This window comes from Tenrec ecaudatus, chromosome 1 (assembly GCF_050624435.1).
Source record: "Tenrec ecaudatus isolate mTenEca1 chromosome 1, mTenEca1.hap1, whole genome shotgun sequence".
Lineage (NCBI taxonomy): Eukaryota > Metazoa > Chordata > Mammalia > Afrosoricida > Tenrecidae > Tenrec > Tenrec ecaudatus.
In genome coordinates this window covers 298866242-298892085 of record NC_134530.1, presented here as the reverse complement: position 1 = coordinate 298892085, position 25844 = coordinate 298866242, and the positions used below count along the sequence as shown (strand labels likewise).

The window sequence follows — 25844 nt, the reverse complement described above, 5'->3', positions numbered from 1 at the left end:
CCCCGTCCCCCGAGTCAGAAGTCTATTTTCAGGATTCCTCGAGCACTTTGTTCCTTTGCTCCCCTTGCTGCTCGGTTGCACTCCCTTGTGTGGCACACAGCAGCAGCCTGGTGCTTCTTGCCAACTCAAAGAAGAAAGGCCCAGCAGTCGATTCCCCAGAAATCTGCCTCAGAAGTCCTGGACAACACAGTTCCCTTCACATACACACAACTGTCATGGCAACTGGCTCAAGAGAAAGAGCACAGTGTGAAATAGTTAAGGTTTATTATGCCAACCTGGCCAAACACATGTGGGATCAACTGAAGAGCGGAGAGATAAATGGCTCAGTGAGCCTCACCTTTCGAGTTCTGGGGTCTCTGGCTTTGTGATGGTTTGACCAGGGTGTAGCTGCCTTAGCCAGTTCCCTGCTTCAGCTGGCAAGGCTCACTTCCTGTGAGACATCCCTGAGGAGAAGCCACATGGACCTACCCCGATGCAGCCCTGGGTGCTGAAGGAGCCATGTGGAGACCCCTGCCAGCGCTGAGAAGCTTACACGTTCACTGAATTAGCTTTCCCCCTGCAGTCAGCGTATTGCATGTGTTTTGTGAGATGGAGGAGGACTTTGTAAATTGGTGTTGGACATATGGGCTAATGTTGGACTTGTGGGCTTGGGCAGCACTGGGTTGGGATGTTTTCTTAATGTGTGCTTAACCTTTATATAAAACTCTTTTACATACGTATGAGCGTCTGTGGATTTGTTTCTCTAGTCTCCCCAGACAGACACACAGCACCTCGCAAAGCAGCACAGGACATGGTCATCCAGTGCGTCAAGTCGTCCTACAGTTGTGCTTCTACTTGCAGCCCGGGCGGGCTCTTGGAAGGGGACCATTGCAAGCATAGACAGAGGCATCTTTAGGGAACGGTCACATTGTTGCTGGGTGACACAACAGGTAAGCACTCAGCTACCAACTGAAAGGCTGGTGGTTCAAACCCACTAGTCACTCTGTGGAAGAAAGGGGCCGTAAAATCTGCTCTGTAAAGATGACCATCTATGGGGCAGTTCTACTCTGTCCTCTAGAGTCGCCATGAGCTGGAACCATTTGACGGCACACAACCAACCACCTTAGTGCATCACAGGGGAGGAAGGTCCTGCAAACCTCTCTGGGGTCGCAAGGGGCTTTGATATTAGGCACCTATCTACTCATGTGTCAGAAGAAATGGGCCTGCATCCTTTGATGCAAGGTGTCACAACTCTGCCAATGTTTCCACGATGACGAGTTAAGTCCTGTTATTTATAACACTTTAAAGGAATAAAATGCTTTCTGTAGAATCCAGGTAAAGGATTTTGGCCACAAATGTGCTCAGCAATCTTCTTGAAAGCTCTGCTTTTCCACGCAAAACACCATGCTCTCCTGAGTTTCTGTCCGTCGGTTTTCATCATGCCACAAAAAAAACAATATCGCCACGTCTCTCAAAAGAATACCTTTCCTGAAATCCCTATGAATTGCGGACGCTCCCTCCAGATCGAAGGAGACGAAGTAAAAGGAAGAACCCATTTAGGTGACGAGATGACTTTTAAAGGAAATCTCTTCTATAAATCCTCGTGAAAGTTTTCTGAACTGTGGAAGTAGGCATGGCACATCCGTGAGGAGAGAGCCCCACGGGGCTGAGTGCACATACTGTGTCCTGAGAGGGTGGGGTGGTGGGGGCCCAACTGAAGGATTCTCCTTAAAGAAAAGAGACACTTGTGGGGAGAGCAGAGGGTGTGGAAGGGAGTGGTGGAAGGCAATGGCTGAAGTCAGATAAGCTCACCCTGTGTTGGCTTAAAGACACATAACTTCTCTGTTTTACTGTCAAAGCGTTGAGGGACTCATAATGACCCCCAACCCACCCAATTCCCCCTGCTTTCTGTACTCGTAGAGTTAAGCACACTTTCTCTAAGGGCTACGGTTCCTTAGGCTTACCCTTACTTTCATTTCATTTGTGGAAGCAGTAATCAGGGGATGCTAACAGCCAGCCCACATATGGTGTCGGATGGTTCGGGACTCTCTATGCATGGCTCCCAAGAGACCAGGGAGCTCGCCTGGCCCAAGGTACTTGCTCTCCCAGAGGAACAGCGCAGCCCTGGGTGAGATGCCTGGTCTCAATACAAAGGCTGCTCCCAGGGCTCCACGGGCCACATACTATAGAGAGCATTGATTTCACAGGTTGAATGGGTATCTGACTTGCCAGCATCTGTCGTGCAGTGCAATTTCTCCATGATTGGGATTACTCCACTGATTTTAATTAACGAGACATACAATGCACATCTGGTTTTGAAAACTAGAGGAAGATGGAAGGAAAGAGGAAGAGGAGGAAAAAACAATGTCCAAGATTGGAATGATACTAAGGCTATGGTAGTGCCTAACTTTTCCCGCCTATATCATGATCATATTCTCACATCATTAAAGAGTCTTTGAAATTGGGTATGTATGAATATTCAAAGAGTCCATGTGTGTTCCCTACTCCTTCTTTACCTTTTTCTTGTGAGTTTGGTGATACTGTGTAGAGCAAATCCGTTTGCCCACCCATAGCGCAGTCACGTTTTTGTTTTATGACGTTGACAGTAATCCCCACTTTGTATACCCTGCTTCTTCCCTGAGAGTTTCCAGTTTTTACTCCATCCCTTCCTAAACTCAGAACATTGTCCTTGAGCAGAAGTTGCCCTTGGATCCAGAAGGGTTGCCAGTTCTCTGGAGTGTACATCTTCCTGAGGTCACAGGTCATCATACAGATCTATCACTGGGCTGAAAACTGAGCCACAGGGGTGAATTCAGCTGACTCCCAGGTTCACTTCAAACAGCACGGTAAGCCACGAGAACGGTTCTTCTCCAGATTTTGCACACTCACACATTGAGATACAAAGTACCTTGCCCGAGATTATGTGTCAACAACAACAGAGCTGGAGTTTGCCAAACCCAGGCAGCTGCCAACCTCCATCCCACCCACTATGTTGTTCAAACTCTGCAACAGACCTTATTTAACCACACCCAATGATGGACACACACACACACACACTCACACACACACACACACACACACACATTGAACATAAGAGCAGCAGAAGTTCAGAAATATATTGAATGAAGGATGCTTATTAACACCTTTTTTTACCCAGTTCAAGAAATGATGAATTAACTTCTTCGTCAAAAACTATTCCTCTCTAGTAATCTGGAGTTTGTCTAGAAATACCTGGCCAAACTAGGAAAACTGAAATTCCCGAACAATCTTCCACTCATTGATTTAGTATTATTTCTCAAATGTCACAATCTGGTAAATTGTAAGTGTGCAAGGGGCTGCAGAAGGAAGAATCTTCAAAATTTACAAGTAAATACCAATTTTTTGAAATGGAGACACTATTTCTTATAACCAACTGGAAAAGACCTTCTCCCCACGCCCCTAAATTCCCAGACTTGTCAATATTAGATAGAAGTAGGTACCCTTAAACACAGCTCCTAGCAAAATAAACTTACATCATCTTTTGAAAGGCAATTTGGCAACAAGCATCGAAGTGCTCATATTTAGCAGTTCACTGATGAGATATCTCTAAAGGATCCATGAACAATGGGAAGAATGGAGAGCTTTAAGAACATTCTGGAAACACAATGGCAAGCAAATCAGGAACAGCTTCAAAGTCCAAATGGAGGGGAATCAACGGAATGAAATTGGGGTCACTTAGTCACTAGTATAATAGACCACCACCATAACTCATGTTGTGGATATGTAACAATGCTCCTGGCTAAGTTGCTAGGAGGAGGATGTGAGGTTGTCAAACACTGCATTACACTCATCCCCAGAAAAACCCTTCCTGATCGAGTCTTGTCAATGATCCCCAAATAAGTAAAAGCTCTTCTCTTTCTCACAAGAAGGTGAGTGCCCCAATTTTATGAAGGAGATAGAAAGAAGTAGATGAAGATTGTGTACATGTACAAACATATGCTTATAAGTGGAGGCTGATGCTCTGCACGTGTGCATGGAGACCTCACGGTCAAATGACATTTCTCTCTGACCACGGACAATGGGGATGTCTACCTGTGCCAGTGTTTGCATCACAGTGGGAAAAAGCCCGCTGTCAGTTCATTCCAGCCGGTCTCTTCAAGTCGCTACAGAAAGCCAACGTCAAAAGCCCGGAGCTGTAATGATAAAGACATTACACTGAGTCAGGCAGTTTTCTGTGGCCTTCATCCAGTGACGGAAGCCGCTCGGAAGAGGCACGTGACTGTATTTGCAGTCTCTCTCTCTCTCTCTCTCTCTCACACACACATTATTTTTATTTGAAGCATACTACATATAGAATTACGTCATCTGCAAATAGAAAAAATTTACTTCTTAGTCAATTTGGATGTGTTTGATTTCCTTTTGATGTCTAATAGGTCTAGCTAAGACTTCCAGCACAATACTGCATCAGAGTGGTGATAAAAGGGATCTCTGGCTGGTTCTTTTTTTAATTTTATTTATTTTTTATCATTTTATTAGGGGCTCATACAACTCTTATCACAATCCATACATACATCAATTGCATAGAGCACATTTGTACATTCATTGCCCTCATCATTCTCAAAACATTTGCTTTCCACATAAGCCCCTGGCATCAGCTCCTCATTTTTCCCCTCTCTCCCTACTCACACCTCCCTCATGAATCCTTGATAATTTGTAAATTATTATTTTGTCATATCTTGCACTGTCCGACGTCTCCCTTCACCCACTTTTCTGTTGTCTGTCCCCCAGCGAGGAGGTCACATGTAGATCCTTGTAATTGGTTCTCCCTTTCCAACCCACCCTCCCTCCACCCTCCCAGTATCGCCACTCACACCACTGGTCCTGAAGGGATCATCTGCCCTGGATTCCCTGTGCCTCCAGTTCCTATCTATACCAGTGTACATCCCCTGGTCTAGCCAGACTTACAAAGTAGAATTGGGATCATGATAATGGGGGAGAGGAGAGGAGGAAGCATTTAGGAACTAGAGGAAAGTTGTATGTTTCATCGTTGCTACACTGCACCTTGATTGGCTCCTCTCCTCCCTCAGACCCTTCTGTAAGGGATGTCCAGTAGCCTACAAATGGGCTTTGGGTCTCCACTCTGCACTCCCCCCCTCATTGAAAATGATATGATTTTTTGTTTTGATGATGCCTGAGACCTGATCCCTTTGACACCTCATGGTCACACAGGCTGGTGTGCTTCTTCCATGTGGGCTTTGTTGCTTCTGAGCTAGATGGCTGCTTGTACACACATTTAAAAAAATTTATTTTATTGGGGGCTCTTCCAGCTCTTATAAAATCCCATACATCAATTGCATCAAGTATATTTGTACATATGTTGCCATCATCATTTTCTAAACATTTACTTTCTCTTGAGCCCTTGGTATCAGCTCCTCCCCCCATTTTCATGACCCCTTAAGGAATGATAAATTATTATTTTCATATCTTACACCAACCACTGTCTCCCTTCCCCCCATGGTTTCTGTTGTTCATCCCCCTGGGAGGGGGAGGGGTGTTGTGGTTATGTGTCAATCATTGTGATAGGTTACCCCATTCCTGCCCTCTTCCTCCTCCCACCTTCTCCCTACCCTCCTGGTATTGCTCCTCCCATTCCTGTTCCTGAGGGGTTTATCTGACCTGGATTACGTGTGTCCTGAACTCTTATCTCTACCTGTGCACATACTCCGGTCTAGCCCGAGCTGAAAGGCAGGACTGGGGTCATGACAGCGGGGGCTGAGGCAGCCTCAAAGAACCAGAGGAATAGCACACGTCATTCTTGAACTCAGTCAAGCAGGTGGACCTAGCAGGCCCTTTCAGGTGAAGGTTTGCTATCGTCTCATCCCCAGACCTTAGAAGCGTTGCCATTGAACTCGGGCTGCTTCTTTCTCACCTAATAATTCCAAGACTTCAGAGACATGAAGCACAACTACAACGGAAGGGTTTATATAACGATGTAAACTACATTTCACAAACATGGAATTTCTTCTCGAGGAAATGTCAGAAATTTGGCTGACCCGGGGCACCTCTCCCTCTTTCCTCCCAGCTATGTGGCCATGCACCCTCAGCGCATCAATGCGTCCTGACAGCCTTGCCCTTCAGCAGCTGTGTGAGCCTCCCAGCCGAGACCTCGGGGAAGATACGGCATCACTGGGATGCCAAGTCGTCAGTCAAGTTACCAAGTGCTTACTATGAGACAGGGAGCCCTGATCGCACGGTGGGCGGAGCAATCGAACAGGTTGGCTGTTCAAACCCACCACCCACGCCCAGGGAGAAAGGTGGTAAAGGCAAAGAGTTCGTTTGGGGAAACCCATTGGGATAGGTCTACTCTGCCCTACAGGTCCCTTAGGAGGCAGAATCCACTCAACAGCAGTAGGATTCTGGTTTGGCTACGGGCTTCACACACTTTACTCACTGGTCATTGCTACGGTTGGTTGTTACTGAGTGGGCTTCAACTCCTGGCAACCGGCACACAAAGGAATGGCTGGTTGCCAGGGCTGTCCTTGTCGTCATGACCGTTGGTGTGCTAGGGGACACGGTTGCAGACAACGTGCATACCAAGTGTCTTCTAACCAGAGCATTACCCGCCCTGGCCTTTAGCAGGGATCTTCTGTCTGTCATCAATCTTTCTGTCTAGTTGATCTTAGTCAGGAAGCTCTGCTGAGCCCTGCCCACCATGAGTGACCCTGCTGGCATTTGAAATACTGCCTGCAAAATTAGTATCATTGTAACGTGCCATGCAACGTGGGTCCTGTAGCATGCCTTGGCAGCACAAGAAATGAATACAGAGGCAAGGATCACGGTGGCCTCTCGATTACCAACAATAAACTAAGTGTTCATTCAGCTAGTCCATGCCAGCATTTAACCAAAACCCCTGTGTCCACAGAGGCTCACATGTCAGCACTGTGTGACCTCTCCACAATGGTTCCTGCGCTCAACACGTCTGTACGACGTGAAATCTCAAACCAGCACCATCTTCTTGTCCCACAGTGGAAGTGCATAGTGGCATTTCGATTTGGGGATCTGGCTCTCTTTTTATTTTAATTCCCAAGCTACACTGAAATCAGCACGCTTATATTTCAGCCAAATGTATTGCCGGTGGACTATACCAGTAAATCGGAAATGTCAAAGGACCCCAAATCCAGATGCTAAAACATTAAAGCTGAAAGCCAAAGTCCTGTCTAAATGGAGACGTCTCCTCAGAAAGAAGACACATAATAAAGTCAGGAGTTAAGTGTGAATCTCTAAATAAAGGGGTCAAAGTCAAGGATTTTAAAAAAATTATTAATAGGAATACAATTTAAGAACACAGAAACTTTTAAAAATTGAGTATTGATGTCTACATATTTTAAGACTTTTAACACAAAATAGGTATGAACAATCAGGACACCAATATATTTATTTATGGCTCACATATTTATTTCTCCACTGTGTGTGTGTGTGTGTGTGTGTGTGTGTGTATAAACTCCCTCCTCCCTGCCTCTAAATATGTATTGTCCACCCTAACCTCAATATCTGGGGCTATATTCACACTTTAGCATCAAGGATGGTGAGACTTCATCTCACATACTTTGAAATTGCAAATGACATCATGCTTGGAAAATTAGAGGGGCAGCGAAGCAGAGGCAGGGGTGGACCGACACAGCGGCTGCATCAATGGGCTGTGGCTCAGGAACGATTGTGAGGTGGGGGCTGTGTTTTGTTCTGTGGTGCATAGAATTGTTATGGGTCAGAACCCACTGGATTGGCACCGACCAACGACAACAGAATCCCGTCTGAGCATGGGTTTGCTTCAGCACACCAAGGAGGCATTATTCATGCAGGGTGTGTCTCACACTGTCTTTCGGAGATATAAAAGAGGCCGCACAAGCCTGGTTGGGAAGACAGGTGCACCACCACTTGGAGATCGCCAAGGAGACAAGAGCAGAAGCTGAAAACACGCGCCTTCCCCCAAGCCCACTCAGAGAGGAAGCCTCTCCTGGAGCGGGCACCCTGGGCCTGCACATTCAGCCTTTAACATGGTGAGAAAATTAATTTCTGTTTCTGAAAGCCACCCACCTGTGGTATTTCGGTTCTGACCACACCAAGTGACTAAGAGAATGATGCAGCTGTTTGTCTGCACTCTACTGGTTAGGCCCCGGGGCCTTTGCATGCCTCTGAGGAGCAGGCCTTCCCTCCTCAGCAAATGGAAAACCCGGCTCACGCTCCAAGGCCCGGCTTGAACCCCCATTTCTTCATGATGGCGTCTCCACTTCTCCTCTCCTATTTTCTGGAAAGAGTCCTTGCCTGGGCAAGATGGATCTTCTCTGAAGACTCTTTTTTTTAAAAAATCATTTTATTGGGGGCTCGTACAATTCTTATCACAATCCATCCATCCATCCACTGGGGCAAGAACATAGGTACATTTGTTGCCATAATCATTCTCAAAACATTTGCCTTAATATCTGCTGCTCATTTTCCCCCTCCCTCTCCACTCCCCCACCTCAGGAACCCTTCATCATTCATATATTATTATTATTTTGTCATATATTACACTGTCCAATGCCTCCCCCGGCCCTCTTCTCTGCTGTTCCTCCCCCAGGGAGGAGGCTATACGTAGATTCCTGTAATCAGTTCCCCCTTTCTACCCCGCCTCTAAGAAGCCGAGGCAGCCCTCCTTTCCATTTTGCCATGGACCTTGTACCTCTGCCGATTCATGTAGTTATCCTGTTTCCCTGTACTTACTTCTTAAGCAAGTCCACCTCTCCCGCAGCTGACAAGGTACCTCCCTCACAGGTAAGGCAGAGCCCCCAGAGTGCAGCACCGCCGACTGACGCCTAATCAGCAGGACAAATATTTGTAAGACGTAGGAAAGAAGAAATATGTGCTGGCTGTCCATACATAAATCATAGGCGGAAATAGATGCCTCGGGGAGAGGCTGATGGTCAACACGCTCGTTGCTAACAGAAAGGTTTGCAGTTTGAGCCCAAGCAGCGTGGTCTTGGGGGAAAGACCTGGCGATCCACTACTGAAAGGTCAGCCATGATAAGTCTCATGAAGCCCAGTTCCACTCTGACATACATAGTCTCACTGCCACCATTCAGAATGGAATTTGCCAATAACTTTTGACAAGCCATACACACATGACACAAACACACACACACACGCAAAACTCTAAGCGTTGTGCATTTAAAATGCAGGTGTCTTCTATTTCAATGTTGAGTCATAATGGTTAAAAATTCACCTGTACAGTAGGCATATTGAATACATCGCCCGGGAGACTGGCAATATGACCGTCAGAGGCTCCACAAGAGGACAGACCTGCAGATCCGCTTCCTATCTCTGGCCAAGCTTCCGGGGGCAGCTCTGTGCCCTCGCCGTGAGTCAGAGTTGGCTCCCTAGCACCAGACAACACGGACAAGCTCGCAGGGTCAGAATATGGTGCACTGTCCCAAAGGGAATTTTGTTCCTATTCATTTTAGAGTCACCACCACTGTCATTGTGTCTGTTAAGGCAACTACATTGAATTTTTTTTATTTCTGTTTCAAATTTCACTTTAATTGCCTTTTTTTTCTCCCTATGAAAACATTAATGATACGGCAATTTGGTAAGGCCCTGGGATGGCTAAGGAGCTATTCAGAGGACTACCCCCCCAAATCTAGACTCACTGCCATCAAGTAGATGCCCTAGTGACCCTGTAAGACAGAGTAAAACTGCCCCATGCGGTTTCCCAGACTGTTAACTCGATGGGAATAGGAAGGCCCGTCTTTTTCCTGCTGGGCAGCTGGGGGTTTTGAACTACTGACCTTATGGTTAGCAGGCCCATGCATAACCACGACACCCAAAGCAAAAGCCTTATGCACGATAGCTGAAGGGCAAATAGCTGTTTGAGTCACTTGGAATCTATGTGTAGAAGTACAGAGGCATCAACAGCAAGGAAGTATTTCTATGCCAAAATGCTTATAAAGTTTAAATGGCAGAAGTAACAAATATTGCACTTCACCTAGGGCAAATACTGAATAATAAAATAAATTATTTATTTTTCTAAGCAGGCAATTCATCCACTTTTAAAAAATTATTGGACAGAGCCAGGTGACTTTTTAAACATGTATTAACTATTTCTCTAATGAACCCAGACCCACCCTCCCCCCACAAAACCCTCCCACTGACCCAATTTCACCTCTTCACGACCTTGCAGGGCAGAGCAGAACTGTCCTTTGTCTAAGCAATATCTTCCTAAAATGGCTGGCATTAATAACAAGCATATTTCCTATGTGGTCAATCAGATGCTATTCCGATTCAGAATGACTGAAATTAAATGAAAACAACTATGCCAAATTATTATGGAACTCCTGAACTGGTAACTTGTAATACTACTATACGCCATTAGAATATGAAACTTCTTGATGTGTGTGTGTGTGTGTGTGTGTGTGTCATTTTGATAAAAACACACAGGACACGGCATACACCCCTGCAACCATTTCTGCATGTGCGGTTCTGTAACAGTGGCCACGACCTTCCCATCACGCAGCCTTTCTCAACAATGCTTCCCGAATGATTCCGCCGCCACCACTGGAGCCACTGCCCCCCGAGCTTTCCAGGTTTTCTTTTGGAATGCTTTTAAAGGGAATTAGAATTCTAGTCATTGGCCACGATGACACCAGTTTAACATAAAGCAGGTGCGATACTCTGTAAAACATAATTATAGGTATGATCATAAGATGGGAAATTAGAATGGACACATTTGACAAAATGTACTGCTAATTTCCTTAGTATGACACCTGTGTTTGTGTCGTGAGCCCGTCTGTGTGTCATAAAACCTGGCGAGAGTTCATAACACAAGGCAAAATCCACCTATCTGTGTGCTGTTCTCTCGACCTATAACTGTTATCATTCAAACCCCCTTCTTGCTGTGGATCGGCTCAGAAGTCGCTTCTGTGAGGCGCTCCGCAGGTCTATCAGCTCCTGGAAGCAGCAGCTCCATGCCGTGCTGGGCCAGCGCTAGGGGGGCTTCATAGCCTGCACCGTTGTTTGCAAGTATAACACTGCAGGAAACACAGTTGCCGTATCAACGGGCACACCCACTTGGCTACTCTTTAAGACGAGGGTGGAAATGTCATTAATCGTGAGCTCATGTGAAAAGGTTGAAGTCGAACATTTTCTTTCCATTTTTAGCGAAATGAAACTCCTAGCATTTTCACTTCCAGATGCCTCAGCATTACATAAAACAAGTTGAAACTATTTTAGAAAAGAAGACGTCCTGCATATTTTCCTGTCTGAGAATTAGTCTGAAAATACCAAGCCTCGCTGGGCATTCTTGGGACAAGCGCTGGGTGAGGTATTGATTCCGTAGACTCAGCTCATGGAACTCCGAGGACCAGGCAACCTCCAGGACCCTGGCCAACATAAGTTCTTCCCAGCTGCTTCGGAGAAGCCCTGGGATCCACGGGGAGTTTTGCCTCCCCTTCTAATGCCGCCAGTACCCCAGCGACAAGAAATCTGAGTGGCAGGGAGCGCCGCCAGGGTCTAAGGAAGTAGAAGCCAGCTCTGCCTTACATTTTTCATGTTCACTGCGAGTTCTATTCCCACACAGACTGGTTGTTCACACCGCCATCTTTACATGTTTCTAGATGAATCCTCTGAGCCTGGGACATTATGCCTGGCCATAGACACGGGGCATCATGATGCACACTCACAGACATCTCAATAGCACGTATATATGTATAAAAGGCCGTGTGTTGTTTTTTAACTCCAGAGAACTGCCAAGAATGACTTGATGGGCGCCGAGGTACAGTCACCATTACACACAACAGTGCCAACCTGTCTACACAATGGATGTGCCTGGCTACCTTCCTTGCAATACAGCACCCTATCTTAAAAACCACACAAACAAAAAACCTTCTAAGATCATTTAAAAATCAAGAAGGAGACCTATTTTCTTTGAAACTAGAGTTTTCATTTTATAGACAAAAAACCCAGAAATCCAAACACACTGCTTTCACGTCCATCACGAGACAGAGGTACCCTGTAGCACAGACTACCTACACTTACTCTGGAGCATTTCTGAGATTGTCAGACGTGACAGCCCCATCTTTCTCCAGCTGGTGGGGTCGAACGGCAGACATTGCAGTGGGCACGCAGGGTACACCCCACTGCAGGGCCACTGATTACTCTCAAAAGGCACACGGTATGAAGCTCTAAAGTCTTTGCTATCATTTCAAAGTTTATGCATCATTGTTGGCATTGCAACTCCATGTATACAGAGGAGAAGTAGACAGATGTGCCCTACTTTTACATGGGCACAACCTCTAAAGATAAACTCATCTTCCCACCTTCAAATATGACATTTTATAACAGCCTCAACTGGACCAAATAAGTCCTGGTAGTGCCGTGGGCTGTCAACCAAAAGACTGGTAGTTTTAACCCACCAGTCACTTTGAAGTATGTGTTAGACAGGGTTGTCTAGAGCGATAAAACCAGATTGCTTATAATTATATATATATATAGATAGATAGATATAAAAGATAGATAGAAGGCTTAGAAAGTTGGCTTCCTTCAAACTTTACAGTCTCATACATTTCATGGGGCAATTCTGTTGCACCCTGTCAGGCCGTGGAGAGTCACATGAACTCAGTGAGAGCAGGATGGGGGCTTTTCCTAGTTGACTGGACTAAATACCAGTGACATAGCTTCCAGCCTCACAGCAACACACAAGTCACCACAGAATGGCAACCTGACAGACAAGGGTGGTGACCAGAAGGCTGCATGTGGCTTCAGTTGTTATGCAGTTGTTGAACAAGGTGACTTCCCGGGGGGTCCAAGAAAGTCTGGGACGCAATGAGGTCACCCAACTGCCCCTTTTGGAACAGAAACGGCACAAAGGTGAAGGACATAAAACCAGGCCAAATTGAGGTTTTGTTTTCATTTCCTTTGATACTGGAAAGAAGCACAGAAAACATAGATAACGAAAGTCTGTGCGAATAGGCTTCATTTTTCTTTAAGAGAAGCAATTTTATTTTTCAGAGACAGAGAAATAAAAACACACAAACTTACCACTTAGGTTTCGCTGCACTTAGACTTAGACAAGGGTCACCTTCCTTTTCTATGCAGCCAAGGTCAGACCGCCAGGCTCTTGGGTTTGGAATCCTGGCTCAAATTTTGATCTCCAAATCAGTCAGATCTCCATCTTCCTTTCAGATCTCTCTCTCTTTCCCTGCTTATCTATCTATCTATCTATCTATCTATCTATCTATCTATCTATCTAACCAATAGATAAAGGGCATGAAGAGATGCTAAGAATACAATGGGCAGACTTTATGTCAGCACGGGAACATGTGACAGAAAACCAGAGCCGGAGTCGAAGTTATTCTGGAGAGGAACTTTTGTCTTTTGTAAGAACGAAGTCAGGACAAGGGTCTGGAAAACATATTGGCTTGGTCGGTGGTCGTGTCCACTCCCTTTCCAAAGAGCACTCACTACAGGTAGTAACCACTATTCTGAATTGATCGATTTTCGGAACTCCATCACCACTCTGGTTTGGTTCTTATCGGTTCAGCCACCTCATCCCACCCCCCTGCAAAAACACAAACAAACAAACAAAACCAATAATCAAGATGTCTTTGCGTCGGCTATGGTAGTTACATAATCTCTTGTCAACTTGAGGATGTTAAGAGTGAAGTGGGGTCTAGCCTGTCAATCAAGTCACATCCTGATAATGACTCCTTGTGGGGTGGCCTTCTCATGAGTATTCTGGGAACTTCCTCTCTTTGTGGGGGAGGTGGGCTACGATATAAAATCCCCCCCCCTCTCTCTGCTTGCACATTCCTGTTGACAAGCCATGTGGAGCCAGGCTGACGGCAGCCTGAGCCCTGAAGATTCTTCCACTGCCATTGGATCCAGAGGACTTTCCCCCCACCGGCCTGTGATCTCCCTGCATTCGGGATCTTTGCACATGCTGCATGAGTCTAAAGAGGAATTTCTGGACTCGTATTGCACATGTAGGCTAATGTCAGACTTATGGACTTGATCCGGACTGGGCTGGCATGTTTTCTCAATGTACAATGCTCGTTGACATTAAGCTGTCTCTTGGAAACATATGGCTGTCTCTGGATTGGTTTCTCTAATCTACCCGGACGGACACATTATCTCCAACTCACAGTGACCTTACAGGACAGGGTGTAGCTGCCCCTGTGAGTTTCCAAGACGATGAATCTTCCTCGAAGCAGATTTCCACATCTCTCTCCTTCGAAATGGCTGGTGGCTTCCAACCAGTAACTTTTTGATGGGCACCTACGTGAACCACTACACCAGCAAGGTGCAACACCTTGGGATATGGCTGAAGGATGAGCAGTGAGAACAGAGAAAAAAGAAGAAGAAGTAGAGGGTTTGACCCAAACAGTTGAAGACTGAAAAGCGGAAATGTTTATCGAAGGTGAAAATAACGCAAGGCGTATACATCATTAGTGCCTGTCATCTCGTTGAGATGTTTACATTTCCAATAAAGTCATGCAAGCCTCTTATTAGATGCACCCCTGTTCTAATTTAGAGTGGGGCTAAGGTACGCTTTATATCACACTCGAGGTGCCTTCTCTTTTGGGATAAGCAAACCCAGCCAGCGAGGGGTTGAGGAGACAGAATTTCCTCTTGGTCAAGGGAGCTCTCCAAAACCCATGCCCCTCCTATTTCCCATTAAAAGTGTGATAAACAAAGCAACTCAGTTTTGTTTTGTTTTTCATGCTGGTACGTAGAGGTGCAACACGCCATTTGCTATTCCAACATCATCCGCGTGTACAATGCAGTGACATTATGCGTGCTTACCAGCTTGGCCATCCCCTAAACAGTGACCCCCGCTTTCTGCCTCGTTGCCCCCCACCCTGGTAACCCAAATAAATGCTGTTCTCTAGACACTGGCCTCTACTAGAGAGGGGGCATGAGTAGGATTGTACAATACAGGCCCTGGGTGACACAAACTGTTGGCCTTCGTCTATTACCTTGTGAGCCACTTGAATTTAGCCAGCGGTGCTACAGAGTAAAAGCCCCAGCCAGCTGCCTCCATGAAAATGACAGCTAAGGGAACGCTAACTACTTCAGAATGCAAGGAGTTACCATTTAATAGAGTTCGTGTGTGTGTGTGTGAGAGAGAGAGAGAGAGAGAGAGAGAGAGAGAGAGAGAGAGAGAGAGAGAGAGAGAGAGAGAGAGAGAGAGACTTGTTTTCACTCAGCATAATGTTTTCAGGTCCAGCCCATTCTCTGCTATGTGGGGTCCCGGTGCCTGATCCTCACCATTATGAAGCGAGAATTGTGTCTCTCACCTCAGACAAGACTCCAGGTTAGGAGACAGCTTTCCAGATGGGTAAAAATAATAAAAATCATTTCGTTTTAAAAGCTCTCTTTGTCACGCTGATATAAAAAGTTCCTTTTCAAACACAGTACTTTTCTAACAACTACAAAAAAAATCCTTTCTTTAAAATGACTTTGCATTCCAATGCTATGTTAAAGGTATGTCTGGCTTTTTATTCAGCAACTAGCTTATCTTTTCAGGAAAATTATCCTGCCTCTTTGAACCTGTTTAATGAGAGACTAATTGGCAACTCAGCACCTCCCCCATCCCCCAATTTTAAACTTCTATAGGAAATAAGGTCAGAATGATTTCTTTACCTGGCACCTCATGCAGGTCATGTCAGATACTATACCAGCTTGTCAAAAGGCAGACCTTTCCAAAGCAAAACAGATATAAAAGCCAATTTTCATCAAGGGCCAGGCTCTCTCCTCTGTCAAGCACAGAGACAAAAAAGCTAAACATTTATTAAAAGATCTTGCAAAGGAGCTGTTAGAACAAGCTGGACCACCCACTCACATCCTCCTCTCAGCGACTCCTAGCATGTACTCACAGCCACCGAGCACGCCTTCCTTCACCCTGACTGGCGTCCTGGTTGGTTAACAGGCACCAGCCCAGCCCAGTGGTACAGGGGGCACAGGGACCCTGGCTGCTTCCCCAGGCACCCAATGGGGTCCCCTCCGCAGTGCATCCCAGGGAGGGGCACCACCACCACTGTTCTGGGCTACGCAGCCCCAGCAGCTGACGGCAGCCCGCCAGGGTTGGGAGCCGGGCCTCCTTTCTCATGAAGCAAAGTAGAGATTGAAAACACCTCCGGTGGAAGGAGGAAAATTCCTCTGGGCTTTGTAAGGGAAAGTTGTCCGCTGAGAATGTCTCCAAGGTATTAGACCTGCGTGTTCACCCATGCCCCTCCACCCTGCTCAGCCTGGCCGGGCACGTGGCACACTTCTCGCTGGTCACAATGATGGCAGCAGAGTCCAGCCAGGAGCAAGGTTTCTTGGGAGAGATTGCCTCTCATGATGGAGGGCCCTGTAGTCCGTCTGATGAGCAGCCTAATGTGATTCTCATTGTCAAGGGAAGTGTCTTGGGAACTTCAGTGGAGCCAGAGCCATTGTGAGAAAGAAGGCTGGAAGTTAAATATTTGGGCTCCCAAGAGGATTCAAATTTTCTTAGGAAACCAGGAAAGTGCAATTCCTTTTGCCAGGGGCAGCAAAGAGAAGCAGCTGGGTTTGAAACTGGGCGGGAAGCAGCAGCCTGGAGTCTGGGCTTGAGAAGCAGCTCAGTCAATTCAGGAGACTCTGGTCAGTGCCACAGAGCTGGGTCCATATCCTAGAAGCTGGTTGCCCAAGTGTATGCCTTGCAGATCACAGCTGTCCAACCATGCACTCACCCATACCGGAAATCCGTCATCGGCACCCTCCCTTTGGTTTCTCCCTTAAGATTCCAGACCAACATGCTCCCTTAGAAGTGAAATACCCACATCTGCAAAAGGAAGGGAAGCGGTCAGGTTCTGAGTCAATACCGAGTCTTAATCCAACTTCACCAACACCTCCCCTACACACACACACACACACACACACACACACACACAAACAAACACACTGTGACTTGGGGAGGGTTGGCAGTATCACATGTACATGTCATTCAGGGCATTGACTCACACATTTAAGAACACACTCAAATGTAAAGATGTACTCCGTGGACTGAGTTCTGCTCCATCCAGACCATAGGATGTCCAATGGCCTCAGACGGGTGGGGGAGCGGTACAAAACAAAAAGGAGACTGAAGAACAGACGCGCACATGCCTCTGAATGGCGGCATTGGCTAAAGATATCAAATGTACCATGAACTGCTGGGAGAGTGAACAAATCTGTCTCAGCACAAAGGTGGCCAGAAGGCTCCTTGGGAAGGAAGATGGACAGACTAAACCTCTCCTGCTCTGGACGAGTTATTATCACGGGAGAGGAGGCTCCCAGGAAATGGACTGCATCGCGGTGGGATGAAGCCCAGCAGTGGCCATGAGGATGCTCTGTTGACAGACGTCTGCTCTGCTGAATATCTGCTGTGAGTGGGCACCAACTCAATAGCACCTAATGACCATGGCAACATGGTAAATTGTTGCTGTTATATATATATTTTACCACAATAAAAATCAACAGCTCTCAACCTCCCCCCCCAAAAAAAGCCCCCCCCCCAAAAAAACTCTCTCTGCCATAGAGTTGATGCGGACTCATTGGTACACTACAGGACAAGGCAGAACTGCCCTGTGGGTTTCAGAGACTGTAACTCTTTATGGGAGTAGAAAGCACTATCTTTCTCCCAATTAGACAATTACCTTAATGAATAAGCAGATGGATGAACACCTGTCTCAGAAGGTAGGGGCCCTGGTGGCAGTGATGCACTGGATATGAGTTGGGCTGCAATCCTCATGGTCGCCATATTGAAACCATCAGCACCTCCGTGGGTTGAAAACTGGGCGTTCTACCCCCCGTAAACATTTACAGTCTCAGAAAAACCACACGGAGTCAGCATTGACATGATGGCAGTGAGTTTGTTTGGGGGCTTGGTTTTCATCTCAGAAGTTTGGTGCAGTGCTGAAATTAAATGACACATAATTATGCGGCCCAGACCACACACAGAGCTGATACATGGTGGGCACCTTAGTTTTCCTTACCGTTTCTACAGAGCAGCCTTATCATGAGCACAACAAAGGCAGCCTGGGAGTCTATCTTCCTGAGGAGAGAGTCAGTGGAGATGGAGGTGGAAATGGACCAGACACCACATCGGGCCCCCGAGCCAGAGCCTGCTTCACAGATAGGGTGAGATCGGCTCTGCTCCTGTGTTGTGCACACAGAGGCTGCCAGCTGGCATCTATTTGCAAGTGTGACTGGAGAGAATGGAGCTGAGAAACTCACCGCCCCCAAGAACCCCACTTCTCCCAAGTTGTCCCTTGGCTTCATCTGGTTGACTATCTCACAAAATGAAACAGCTATACTACAAGGCCCCATTGTAGCAGGAAGCTACAACCAGAGGGGCAGGGGCAGGCCAGCAAGCAGAGAGGAATCAGTGCAGTTTCCGATTAACCTAAGCCTAACCCTGCCCCCACCCCCTGACCCCCCAGCTCATCCACAGTCACTTCCCCAAAGTGGACTCCAAACCAAAACCTGGGACTAATGTCCATTTCCTTCTCAGAGGCACCAGCATCTTCATTTGGGGATCATCCCTCTCTGCCCTTGAAGAGCCAGTCATCCAAGCCTTCTAAGGTGCGCGCTCAGGCAGCTCACCAATGGTTGCGGTAAACTGGGATGACCAAAGGGTGAGAAATCATCCCAAGCAGAAGTGTGCTTTTATGTTCTGATCAAAAAGGCTGCTGGACGGAAGATAAGCCGTCGGACAATGTCCTTCCATTGTTGGTGCTAGTTGCCACGGAATGGACTCTGACACACGGTGACTCCAGAGGAGTCCAAAGCCAACTGCTCCAAATGCTTTTTCAGGACTCTGGCCTTTCCGTGGTGAGTGGGTTCAAACGGCCAACTCGAACGAGTAGAGAGAAGAGGGGTGTTTTTAATAATTCCTAGCAACAGTCATCACAAATAAGGCGATGTGACTTAGAAATATGAAGATGTCAAGGCACTCGTCTTTCTGCCCCTGAAAGATTGATTTGGAGCACCAGGGACACCAGTGGAATGTGGCCTAGGAAGACATGCATCACTGTCGCTGTGGCTAGATGTCCTGGCATCAGTTCCTGCTCCGACTGACTCACGGTACAACAGAACGAAGCACCGCCTGGCCCTGTACCAGCCTCACAATTGTTTTAATGTTGGAATCCATGGTTGCAGCACTGGGCCCCAATCCCTCTCGTTGAACGTTTTCATCTGTTTGGGTTGGCCCCTCTACTTTACCAAGCAAGATGTCCTTTTCCAGGGACTAGTCTCTCCTGAACGCATGGCTAAATGACATGAGATGAAGTCTCACCATCCTTGCTTCTAAGGAGCACTCTGGCTGCGCTTCTTCCCAGACAGACTTGTTTGGTCTTTTGGCAGTCTATGGTCATTTCCATATTCCTCACCAGCACCACAATTCAAATGCATCAATTCTTCTTGGTCCTCCTGATTGAATGCCCAGCGTGGAGCGTGGCTTATGAAGGCTTCCTTTTGGGGGAAATTCAATGCGCGACACTGGGAAACAATAAGCGGGCACAGACATCTTGCGTCCGGTTTGACTTTTCTGTGGGCAAGTGCAGGTGCACTGCTAGGTAGTACTGTCTATGTTAACACCATTATTAATGATCTGAGAGTCATTCATTCTGTGTATTACCTGCAATGAACTTATTATTGAAAAGCTCTGTTGCCTTTTCTCTGGTCTCCTGGAATGTGTGGGGGCTAGTCTTTCTTCTTTTGTTCCTGCCTATGAGGAAGTGTGTGTATGAAAACACAGCAGCTGTAGCATTTGCTCGCTGCCATTGAGACACACGCTGATTCGTGGAGCCTCCAACTTCAATGCCTGCCAGGAAAGGCTTCCCCGTCTTGGGCCATGGCACGCATGGCCCATGGCAGAACAGACCGGTGTGACCCGTCAGGTGAACAGCGGGGACTAAAGTGTTAGCACCGGCTGCTTATCAGAAATAAATCTCCACGCCTTTCTTTCCAGTACATCTTAATAGGGAGGCTCCCCTGGAACGGCTCCAGCTTCGCAGCACCAAGCAGGCCTCTGACAAAAAGCAGCTGGTGGCTGTGTACGGGGTGCCCTGGCCAAGAACTGAATCCGGGTATCCCCAGCCCTGATGGGACAATGGGTCTGGAGTGGGAATACTGATACCGGCTCAGCTGTTTGGAACCACTAGCCACTCTAGAGTGGAAAGACGAGACATTCTACTCCAGAAAAGACTCAAGGTCAATGAGACCCACAGGGGCAGGTCTACTCCGTCCTCCAGAGTCACTCTGACTCCATGGCACTGCGTGAGTGAGCTCCGGAAGGGAAGGCGAGAATCCCAGCCTAGAACGACCAATGCCCCACTTTCACCTTTTAAAAAACACAGTGCGTGAACGACCACGATGGGAGGTCAATGAAAGCATCCTACAACACTTCCCAAAGCCAAGAGGAAATGGCTTGGGAGCGTACACTTCACTGATTACTTTCCATTAGTACGGATAATTAAAAGTTGGCGATATAATAAAATTAAACAGCAGGCAAAACCTTTTTGTGCAAATGTATCCCGGGTATTCGCTATGCAAAACCACTGAGTGAATGATCAACGCTAATCAAATCCATCTCTTCTTCAGAACAGAGGATAATAAACGGGGAGCCTGAAAGGAAGGCTTTGAACAGAGTGTTTCACTATTGTCTGATTATTCTAAATTTAAAACTCCCACAAAGGAAGGGCTTATTCTTCTTGAGGTTCAAGACTCACAAAGATTCTGTAATGAAATTCCTTCAGGAGAGCAAATTAAAAAAAAAAAGCTGCCAGTCCTTTCTGCTTTTAGAGTGTTTTCCAATCAAAGGCACCCTTCATTCATCCAACAACAAGTGTTTACGGAGGAAGTGAACCAAAGGAAAGGCCTTAAGACACCTTACAGGTTGAATCACCGCTGAGCTGGGAGTCAAGCAGTGTCTTCAATCACCCCCCGAAGCACAGGCGACATTGGAGGGAAACAGCAGCTCTCCGTAAGCACGCTAGATCCCGGGCTGGACACGCAAGTCCTGTCCTCTCCAGTTCTTAGAAAATGCCACACCTGCTAGAGCCTGCTGCGTGGGGGCTGCCCTGGCCCCTCTCAGTCCATTTGGAATGCTTGTCGCCTAGGCCGTGGGAGGGAAGATTCAAGGGAGGACAACACGCCCAGGGTTATTTCTGAAGGAACACAGGTAGTCCAGCAGAAGGGAGGGACGGAGGGAGGGAGGAAATGAAAGAACAAGTGCTAACTCTGAACATAAAATTCTTGATATTTAAGTATGTATGTGCACGGCTTCACGGGAAGGAGCAGGGTGTGTGCGCGAGAACTGCTATTATGCCAACAGGGAAGAAAAATGCCTGTGGGATTCAGTGCCAGGCTCTCAGGGGGACGCTGAGTAGACTCTTCCAAGCTACACTACCCTTGTCTTTTATCCAGAACACCGTTTTCTCCATTCTGAACTTCTAAGGGAAGGTGACAGAGAGCTAGTCAGACACTTAAAGTCTGTGCGTTTCAATGACTTGGAGAAATCCAAGTAAAAATGTTTTGCGAGTGGAATCTCTTTTGTAAGACAAAAAATGTCTCATGGGTTTCTGAGTGGGAATCCTCTCATCGTAAATCTGAAAAGTTTTCAAAATCTAAGCCAAGGGAATTAAGGCAGTGAGCGATATGACCCCAGCAATGGGCCCTTCTGGAGGGCTGAGTAGACACCAAGTCTCTGTTTTTTTGTTTTGTTTTTTTTAATTTTAGTAAAATTTAGGTAGAGCCTTCCCAACACAATCGCTGAAGACAAAGCTGATGCATAAGCAAATGTGCTGAAGAAAGCTGATGGTGCCTGGCTATCAAAAGATATAGTGTCTGGGGTCTTAAAGGCTTGAAGGCAAACAAGCAGCCATCTAGCTCAGAAGCAACAAAGCCCACGTGGAAGAAACACATCAGCCTGTGCAATCATGAGGTGTTGAAGGGATCAGGTATCAGGCATCATCAGAACGAAATATCATAACATTGTGAATGAGGGGGAGTGCGGGTTGAGGACCCAAAGCCCATCTGTAGGCAACTGGACACCCCCTTACAGAAGAGTCGCAGGGAGGAGACAAGCCAGTCAGGGTAGAGTGTAATAAAATGACCCCCACCACTATCATGATCCCAATTCTAACTTACAAATATGGCTAGAACAGAGGATGTACACTGGTGCAGATATAGGAACTGGAAACACAGGGAAACCAGGGCGGATGATCCCTTCAAGACCAATGGTGAGAGTGGCAATACTGGGAAGGTGGAGGGAAGGTGGAGTGGAAAGGGGGAACTGTTTACAAGGATCTACATATAACCTCCTCCCTGGGGGGGCACACAACAAACAAGTGGGTGAAGGGAGATGTTGGAAAGTGAAAGATATGACAAAATAATAATTTATAAATTATCAAGGGTTCATGAGGGAGGGGGAAAGGGGAGGGAGGGGAATAATGAGGAGCTGTTGCCAGGGGCTTAAGTGGAGAGCAAATGTTTTGTGAATGATGAGGGCAATGAATGTACAAATGTGCTTTACACGATGTATGGATGGATAGATTGTGAAAAGAGTTGTATGAGCCCCCAATAAAATGATTTTAATAAAATTTAGGTAGAGCTGCCATTAACAAGTCATGATGCAGGTGAAGTTCATGTGTCCTGGAGGTCTACGGATTTTGTCCCCTAAGGTGTCTGTCCCATTTTAGTCTTTTCTTTTTTAACACGACTATGCTTATGGTGTAAGTTGGCACAGTAAGTCCATTTTTCCAATCAACAGTCCATACTCAAATGGCTCTGTGACAATGGTGCCCATGATGTGCCAGCACTCTCCTGCTTTCCTCCCTGGCTTCCTGGTTTCTACTCCTCTGTTTCCCCTGTTGCTGCTGGTCTCCTCCACCTGGGTCCCGGGGGAATGTGGCCCTGTGGGCCTCAGACAGCTCCCTGCTCAGAGGAGCGCTCTTCACGCTGCTCGATGGTTCTGCAAGCTGGCCTCTGCGAATGGCTTCAGTTTCCAGTTAGGTTTTCTCTGACTAAGAGTCAGGGGCGAGGGAGTTCTCAAGTCTCTTTCTCACCAAGAAATCTGGTCTATTTCTTCTTCTTCTTCTTCTTCTTCTTCTTCTTCTTCTTCTTCTTCTTCTTCTTCTTCTCCTCCTCCTCCTCCTCCTCCTCCTCCTCCTCCTCCTCCTCCTCCTTCTTCTTCATGATTTTTGAATGTTGTTCTACTCCCCCCTCCCCCCTTTGCCCATAGTCACTGGGACCTTCTAATCGAGTCTTGGTTGAAATTATAGACAATGGCAGTCAAGGCACCACCAAATTCTTCTGGAAGGAACAGACCAATCGTTTGCCAATCCGAGATGGCCACGTGCCAGCTTGAGACTGCAGACAGGATGTAGAACACTGTCTTTATGAACTGGTGGAACTACCCCTAGGGGTTTTTGAGACTATAACTCTTTACAGGAGTAGGAAGACTTGCCTTTCTCCTGTAGTTGACATAGATGTCCCCAAGAAGATGCCACCCGGAGATTGCCCCTGGACGATTCTTGGCTCTGATACTCACAATCTGAACTCGCCCAGGGATGTCTCAAAGGACAGGACTGGCCTCTGCTGCCAAATAGCCACAGCCATTGAAAGACCAGTGAGCAGTTCCATGCTGACACACATGGGCTACTGCCCACATGAGCAACTCTTTCCCCCCGTAACTACCAGCATGTACACTGGTGGGCCCATCTCCACATGCATCTCATTTCCTGGCTCCTGGACACCCAATCTTTGTACTTTCGGGTTGTTTTGTTTTGTTTGACTGTGGTGAAGATACAGACACCAAAACATCTCCGATTCAACAATTTCTACGTGTCAATTTTAGTGACATTAATTTCTCATCAGGTGCCCTGCAGTCATGCCCGACTCATAGCAAGCCCGGGGGACACAGAGGACAATCTTCATCCTGCACACTCATTCTCATGATCCTTTTTGGAATGATCCCACCCCTGTGATCAGAAGCTTCGTTCCCATTCCTTGTGGTCACTCATAATCTCTGATCTTTTCTCCACATAACTAAGAGCTACCCTTTTGTAACTTCTTTGTTTCCCTCGGCATGATATTTTCAACGTCCACCCATATTATTGGGAGTCCTGGTGGTACAATGGGTTCTGCCCTGGCCCTTTAACCACAAGGTCAGCAGTTCTATACCACCAGTCTATCTACAGGAGAAAGATGAGGCTTTAAATCTGGTTAGACCAGAGCATGTGCACAGTAGAGACAAGAGCTGGAAACACAGGGAATCTGGGATAGATAAACCCCTCAGGACCAATATTGAGAGTAGCCATACCACTAGGGAAAGTGGAAGGTGGGGGAGAAAGGGGGAACCGATCACAATGACCTACCTATACCCCCTTCCCAGGGGGATGGACAACAGAAAAGTGAGTGAAGGGAAACATCGGTCAGTATAGGGCATGCCACAATGATAATAATTTATAAATTATCAAGGGGGAGGGAAGGAGGGAGGCTAAAAGCTGAGAAACTGATATCAAGGGCTCAAGCAGAAAGAAAATATTTTGAAAATGATGATGGCAACAAATGTACAAATGTGCTTGACACAATAGATGGATGTATGGATTATAATAGATGGATGTATGGATTGTGATAAGAGTTGTATGAACCCCCAGTAAAATGATTTTAAAAAAGGGTTATCGTCTTTTTTGGCATAGGGGTAGTTCACCCTGCCAGTAGGGGCGGCATTGACTCAGTGGCAGTGAGGGCAGAATCCCTCTTATGGCACGCATCACAATAGTAGTATTCCATCACAGGACCTGGGTGTGGTGGTTAGGGATTATGCCAATTAGTCACTGCTGGCTAAGGTTTGAGGTGGAGCACAACCTAACAAGCAGGTCACAACCTGATAAACCTCCTTGGGGGTGTGGCCTTTTGTATAAGAGGGAGACCAAGCAGAGTCCATTTCTTTTTAGCCCTGGGGGGGCCTTCTGCCGGATCTGGATCCTGCATCTGGTTTGCTGATTTCCTCTTGTGTTACCTGTCAACCCAAGAGCCATCAGCGAACTACCAAGAGCACATTCATTCAGCCAGCCTCAGATCTGATTACCTCTGAATCCATCAGCGTGTGCCCTCAAGACCAAGGTGCACCTGCCAAGACTTGATATTTTCATTCCCCTCCTATGCATGTGAAAGTTTCACATAGAAATAGGAAGACCAAAGTAGAATCCATGCATTTGAATTCTGGTGCTGCTGAAGAAGATTGAGAGTGCCATGGACCGCCGAAAGAACAAACAGATCTGTTCTTGAAAGAAGTACAGCCAACATCCTCCTTAGAAGCTAGGAGATGAGACTCCATCTCCCACGCTGTCAGGAGAGACCAGTCTCTGGAGAAAGGCCTCCTGCATGGTCAAGCAGAGGGTCAGGCAAGAAGAGGAAGACCATCTCGACGAGATGGATTGACACAGAGGCTGCATCAATAGGCTCAAACATAAACACTGTGATGAGGAAGGAGCAGGACCAGGCAGTGCTTCATCCTGCTGTGAGAGAGGGTCCGGATGAGTGGGCACCTAACAACCACAAGACCAGGCACTTTGTATCAGAACTCTCAAAAACGCATTGCCTCCGGGTTGATTCCGACTCACAGTGACCTACAGGAGAGTCTGTTTGCCCCTGTGGGTTTCAAACTGTCGACATTGTAGTTAGTAGTCCAACATGTAACCTACACAGCCACCGGGCTCCTTAAAGTTTATCAGACCGTGAGCAGGAAGTGGCTAGTGCACTGCCTTCTGAAAGGGCCCCTTCAGTCCCAAATGGAGTTTGATGTAGCCTGGGTTGATCTAGTCGCACTTGTGAAGGCTCTGTTCTAT

The 25844-nt window shown here is 46.9% G+C and overlaps 1 protein-coding gene across 4 annotated transcripts in view; it reads right to left on the bottom strand.

The window, feature by feature from the left end:
• Window positions 1-25844, bottom strand: part of ATXN1 (ataxin 1) — a 477765-nt gene that overhangs the window by 273976 nt on the left and 177945 nt on the right. For 3 of the 4 annotated variants that reach the window (XM_075532432.1, XM_075532414.1, XM_075532423.1), the window contains one exon: window positions 4051-4151. The exons of the other annotated variant lie outside the window; for it this stretch is intronic. The gene's annotated coding sequence lies outside the window, so the exon portion shown is untranslated. The remainder of the gene's footprint in view (window positions 1-4050; window positions 4152-25844) is intronic. 4 annotated transcript variants of the gene reach the window in all.